The sequence below is a fragment of the Tupaia chinensis genome, unplaced genomic scaffold, assembly GCF_000334495.1.
Source record: "Tupaia chinensis unplaced genomic scaffold, TupChi_1.0 Scaffold149552_1, whole genome shotgun sequence".
NCBI lineage: Eukaryota > Metazoa > Chordata > Mammalia > Scandentia > Tupaiidae > Tupaia > Tupaia belangeri.
In genome coordinates, this window is record NW_006209397.1 from 145,754 (window position 1) to 152,676 (window position 6,923).

Here is a 6,923-nt window from a genome sequence, read left to right on the forward strand (position 1 = left end):
AGCTAGTTCTGGAATTAAACACTCTAGAGTGCCTCATTGTTGTGGTTTTAGGTATTCTGTCTGAGTTTCCTTGGAAAGAACTGGGGGCCTACAAGGCTCCAACTTCATGTTGATCATGGGTTTGCAGAGAAGTTGGCTTGGAGGTGAGGGAGGGGTGGAATCTGATCACTGCCTGATTATTTCTTGTCTCCACACTGAACTATTTGACTATTTAACACAAACATTGATATCCACCCAAATCATACAATTTATATCAATAATATGAATGACAAAATTAAAAAGATTTGAAGAGATCTGTGTATGCCCTGTTTTCTCAGGTTGGCCACATGGTAAATATTGAGGCTTTAAAGACCAGGCAGATGAGGAGGCAGGGCTTTGTTATAATGTATTTAAGGAACTAGGCTAATCCACAAATGCTTTGAGACAGTTACAAGGATTTCCATTTTATAATTAACCAATATGAATCCAGTATGCAAAACCAGACTTTGATATAATATATAAAATGCATGATGATACTTTTGTTGACAAAAAGAAGAAGAAAAAGAAATAAGCCTGAACTGTGGAACAGATTGCAAATGCAAACAAAAAGCTCGGCCAGGGACACCAAACTCAGCTAATAACCAAGAAAATTCAACACCAAATCTTCTCAAGTTCCTGATTACCTTCCAAACTATATTTTAATCCTTAATAACTTACCAGAAAAGACTAATGAGATAAAGTTTTCCATGCTGTTTAATCATTCCCTGGGTTCAGGGAAGTATTAAATATGTTTGGTGCCTGGGAGGCATAACATTGCTTTTGCTGACTTTGAAAATGATGGACAGGCTGGAGCTGCCAGGGATGCTTTCCAAGGATTTAAGATCACACCATCCCATGCCACGAAGATCACCTATGCCATAAAATAACTTTTGGAAGAATCATCTGTGAAGGCCTTGGTGTAATTTATAGTGTTTGTTTGAATAACATTTGTCAGGTCATTTTGGTAGATGGAGAGGAAGTGAAAGTGAAATTTTTGTATAGAACTTTAAATATTACCTAGTCTTTCTTTAGCAAAATATGAAATATGACTATCTTTATTTCATGCAATAAACTTTTATTTTTATTTTATTAAAATAAAATAAAATAGATAAATAAGTCTCTCAATCATGACGCTTAATTTCATTTACAAGATTTTGGAGTCTAAATAGCTTCATATCATTGTTATTCCATTGGTCAAAAAATGTGGCCTTATAATTTTGTTAAGCCAATAACAACTAACTGTATTTTAAATCTGTGGAAATGGCAATGAGGTCCTATAGTTGTAAGCAACTTTCTTACCCTAACTAACTTATTAACCAATGTTATAATGATGCCAATGCTATAATATTGATATATCTGGTAGGGTGGAACCATAGCTTGAAGACATATGGCACTACTGCCAGGAGTCATCATTATATTTCAGAAATTGATATTATAGTGTAATTTCTTTTAATTTTGCCCTAATTGTTTTTGATACTAGTGAATTTATACTTGATCTCATAGAGGACCTAAATAACAACTTCAAAAAATGATACCAGTATCCATGATGTGTTTTCTCTGCTTTATATGCCATTCCTATAATTATCTCCGCAGTACAGGGTTTTTCTTCAACTGCCCATTAAATACATTGATTAACTAAAATCCTGAACAGTTTCATGAATAATTCTACTTCTGGGTGATACATGCCATATAGAATCTATTTAGACATATTTAAGAGAATTTAGGTTATCTCTCTTAAGCGTTATTATACCTTCATTTTCAGTTACTTCTGTTCTAGCTGAATTTTAAAATCTTATTGCTTGTATGGCTGCCAATTGTGAATCCCATAGTTCCAATGAAACATTTTTTTGGAATTTATATATAGGGTCATTGAAAAAGTCATGATATATTTTTTAGGTATTTATATGCAAAAATGTGTCATGACTTTTCTGACTACCCAATTGATATCTAAAATAAGCATAAAGTTGATGTTTGAGCAAAACCAAAGGATATTCCAAGTCAACTTTTTGCACATATATTTTATTTCCACCTAATTAGGCCTCACTTCACTGTAGAAATTTTATGGTAATGCCTCAAATTTAAAATTCTTCTCATGTTCTTTGGAGATGACACATCAGCATCAACAATCATTTATCGAAAATATGTTTAAAATTAATCCATATGAAAAACTTTGAAAGTAAATTATAGTTATAAAGTTACATAAATACTATTGGGTAATCAGAGAGTTAATTTTATATCACATATTCCTACAGATGTCAGTGCTTCAATTGCAGCATGTGCTCTCTGTGATAATTTATTCCCTACTTCAAATTGTTTATATGAACACGTGGAAAAATTTCCTTTATAGTTACAGGGAAACAGATGTCAAGTTTCTGCAGATGGAATCTCAAGTAAGAATGGAATGAGTAGCAGAATTGCACACATAACTCAGACTAGCAAAGAATATTAGTGAACTAAGTTTTCTCACAGCAAAAGTTGATGCCTTGATGATAGAGTTTTGAGGAAATTGTATACTTTTGACTACCCAATTGATATCTAAAATAAGCATAAAGTTGATGTTTGAGCAAAACCAAAGGATATTCCAAGTCAACTTTTTGCACATATATTTTATTTCCACCTAATTAGGCCTCACTTCACTGTAGAAATTTTATGGTAATGCCTCAAATTTAAAATTCTTCTCATGTTCTTTGGAGATGACACATCAGCATCAACAATCATTTATCGAAAATATGTTTAAAATTAATCCATATGAAAAACTTTGAAAGTAAATTATAGTTATAAAGTTACATAAATACTATTGGGTAATCAGAGAGTTAATTTTATATCACATATTCCTACAGATGTCAGTGCTTCAATTGCAGCATGTGCTCTCTGTGATAATTTATTCCCTACTTCAAATTGTTTATATGAACACGTGGAAAAATTTCCTTTATAGTTACAGGGAAACAGATGTCAAGTTTCTGCAGATGGAATCTCAAGTAAGAATGGAATGAGTAGCAGAATTGCACACATAACTCAGACTAGCAAAGAATATTAGTGAACTAAGTTTTCTCACAGCAAAAGTTGATGCCTTGATGATAGAGTTTTGAGGAAATTGTATACTTTTTCCAGAGCCCTCAGGTATTATTTTAGTAAGATACTAGATTATAGTCACTATTTAGTAGAGAACTATTTTATAAGCTTCTTCTGATCCAGAGATGTGACAAAATATTGAGTAGATTAGTTATTTGAGGAAGCAGGTTATTGAGCTATTGTTCAAGACTTCAGTTTATTAGAATTAATCCAATTGAGTGACCTCAGCTTTTCTCATTTGGTGTATTATTTACTTGAAGAGGCAGTGCAGGAACCAGCAGTTAGCGTAATGGCTATGTCACTGGACTCCCACGTAGTCGACCGCAGTTCGCGTCCCAGACCCGGTGGCTTAAAACTCACGCTGGGCGTGTGTGCGTGTGTGCCCAAGATCCTGAGAGGAGAATGGAGGAGAAGGGATTGCGGTGTGGCCATCCCCCCTGGGGGGGTGATTTCTCGCTTTCTGTCTCTCTGTCTCTCTCTGTCTGTCTGGTGAGTGCATGCACCTTTTAGCGAAAACCTCTCCAAAAAAAGAAAAAAAGAGGCAGTGCAGTATAGAGATTATAGATCTCTATAGAGTATAGAGATTATAGAGTATAGAGATTAAAAGATCTGATGTCAGATCTAGATTTTTTTTAAGCCTATCTCTGTCATGTACTGGCTGAAAAAATTGTAAAAGTTACTTAATTTTCTCTGTCTCAACTTTTAAGTTTATAAGAAGAGAATAATTATTATACCTGTCTTATACATTTAAAAATAATTTATTTCTTCCTTGAATGAGAGAGACAACACCACTAACAGGATCTTCATGCCACAATCTATCCTCAGGTTGACATCTCCCGACCATTGTCATACATATATGCCTGGCCTGTTCAAAGAGGTCTCTAGACTCAAACCTAGAATCTTTCTATGTGGGTCAACCTCATCAAAGAATTGTGTAACCACAGCTTCACTTTCCAGTTCCAGGTATAATTTTAATAGAATTGAATGAAATATAATTGAAAACTGCTTAGCATTTTGCCTGGCAGTCATGTTAACTAGCTATTATTAATGCTACATGACAAGTAGGTCTTTTTAGATTCAATGAATGAATCTAAACTTCCATCATTACATGACATGAAGCTATTTTTAATCATCTCAATAGATGTATTGAAAGTTTAGTACACACACGGTTGTGCTTCCATAGCACAGTATGCTTTTTGTTTTGTTTTGTTTTGGAGAGGTTTTTGCTGTAGAGCGCGTGGGTTCGCCAGCCAGACAGAGAGAGACAGAGAGACAGAAAGCGAGAAATCACCCCCCAGGGGGAATGGTTACGCCCAATCCCTTCTTATCCATTCTCCTCTCGGGATCTTGGGCATGCACGCACACGCGGCCGGCTTGAGTTTTAAGCCACAGGGTCCGGGACGTGAACCACGGTGGACTACGTGGGAGTCCAGCGACATAGCCATTACGCTAACTGCTGGTTCCCAGCACAGTATGCTTTTGTAAATATAGGTTGATATTTTTTTCTTTCGTGTATAACAAGTCCAATGCTTTTTATTCTGGAAAGTGGAAAATTAATACTTTATATTTTTTTCACAGTGCTAAATGAGATACAATTAAAGAAAAAATACAGCTCTTTATTGAGGAGTTTTAATGTAGGAAGAGAAATATAATAGTTATGCAATAAATGTTAAATATAAATTTAAAAATATCCCAAAAGTTTGATACAGTATTTTCAACATAATGAAAGGGTAGATTTTCTTATAAAGAAATCAATATTTTCTAGATTATTCTTTGCTGCTAGAATTATAGAATTTTGAAAGACATCGTAAGTTTTAGAAAATAAAAATGAATTCAACTGCTAATGTTTTCTTTATTTCCAGGATTTGAGAGTGGCTGGAAAAAATTATTTTCTGTTGAATAACATTAATTATAGCTACAAACTTAAATAGTGAGTCTGAAATAATCTAAAGAATAGTTATTTATAACTTGTAAAGATTTTCTTCTAATTTTCAGTGAACTAATGAAAATGGTATCATTTTTGTTCATTTGGATTATGTAGATAACTGAATATGGGAAGTAAATTTTTAAATAGAATTTTTAACTCATTTCACCATTACAAACATTAATATTATGTGCCTCTAAGTCCTACTAAATAAAAAATTTTCAAAAAATAAGACTTTTTCTCACTGTCATAGATCTCAATATGCATTTATACATTTATTAATATTTTAACAACTTGGGGGCAAATGTTCTGAAATCCTGATAAATATTTTCTTTTCCTTTTGATGTGTGACTTGAAAGTGTTTGTTTCACATGTTTTATATTTTGTTATAGGGTCAGCATCAAATGAAAATTATTCTAAAGATGCTTAAGTAAATACATTGTACAATGTCAAAAGATAAAGCCCTGAAAAATTGTCATCTAATGTTCATAAAATGATTTAACAATAAGCCTTGTACTCTTAAAAAATATAATGGGGGATCAGCAGATGGTGTAATAGCTATGTCGCTGGACTCTCACATGGCCAAATGGGGTTTGAGTTCTGAACCTGATGGCTTGAAACTCAAGCCCAATTAATCTGCGTGTGCATGCCGAAGATCCCAGGAGGAGAATGGAGGAAAAGGGATTTCAACATGGCCATTCCTTCTAGGGGTTGATTTCTCACTTTCCGTCTCAATGTTTCTGTCTCTCCTCTCTCTCTGGAGTGTGCATGCACCCTAAAGCAAAATAAAATCTTAAAAAATGTATATATAAAATGAATAAAGGATTTTCTTTTTCTAAAAAAACAGCACAAATGTTCCCATGTTTATTGTCAAATATATAATACAATATTTACTTTAGATGCAGACTTTATTTTTCTCTGGTCTTTCTTTAATACTCAATTTTTACATATGAAAGACCCCAATATTATACTGTCATTGATTTTAGTGTAACTTAATTTACTTACATAATATTTATAAGTGATTATTATCTATAAAGTTTGTGTGTGTGTGTGTGTGTGTGTGCTTTTGAATGTTTTTGGAAGCTTTGTTACATGGGAAAGTCACAGGCGAGTGCAAAGAAACTGCAGAAAGGTGATAGAGTAGCAAGGCCATCTGAACTATCACAACTAACCAACAAAGTCTTTCTTCCATGACAAGATCCCAAAATGGGAGTCAACAATACCTATCAGGTCTCAGAAAGTGTGGTGCCATATCTGAAAAATATTATGCAAACTTTAGAGGACTAACTAGAATCCTTGTATATTGGTGGAAAAAACTCATAAAGGTAAAATTGATTTGGAATACAGTTGGACAGTCTGGTCAAAGGAATTTGCATATTCTCCAACATACCTCAAAAATTACCCAGTCTCTTTCCAAACCCCAATTATAAAACTATTCCCACATTTTTAGGTGCTTGTTACAATATAATCTCTTTTCGGTACCATAATATATATTAGTTTTTAAAAAATTATTATTGCTACTGGTATATAATAATGATCCTCTTTCTCTGATTTCAACCTTGTGAAACCTGGACTTAAAAAACAAAACAAAACAAAAACAAAAACAGTAAAGCCCACCCAGACTTCTGAAATAAAGCATGGGGTAAAAATTTTCTGTTATTTAAAGTTGCTAAATTTGTACAGTAGTCTTCTCTTATCCATGGGAGATATTTCCTAAGATGCTCAGCAGATGGCTAGAACCATGGATAGTACCAAACATTATATATATTATATTTTTATCAACCTCATAACCTAGAAGGCTACTAAGTGACTAATGTGAATATATTCATTGTGTTTGTGCTGGACAGAGGGATGACTCATATCCTGGACAAGAAAGGGCGGAATGGGTTGGTGAGAGATTTTATCATGT

At 33.6% G+C, this 6,923-nt stretch overlaps 1 pseudogene; it reads left to right on the forward strand.

Moving 5' to 3' along the window:
- The first annotated feature begins 210 nt into the window (after positions 1 to 210).
- Positions 211 to 905, forward strand: LOC102476096 (U2 small nuclear ribonucleoprotein B'' pseudogene; annotated as a pseudogene).
- The last annotated feature ends 6,018 nt before the right edge of the window (positions 906 to 6,923 follow it).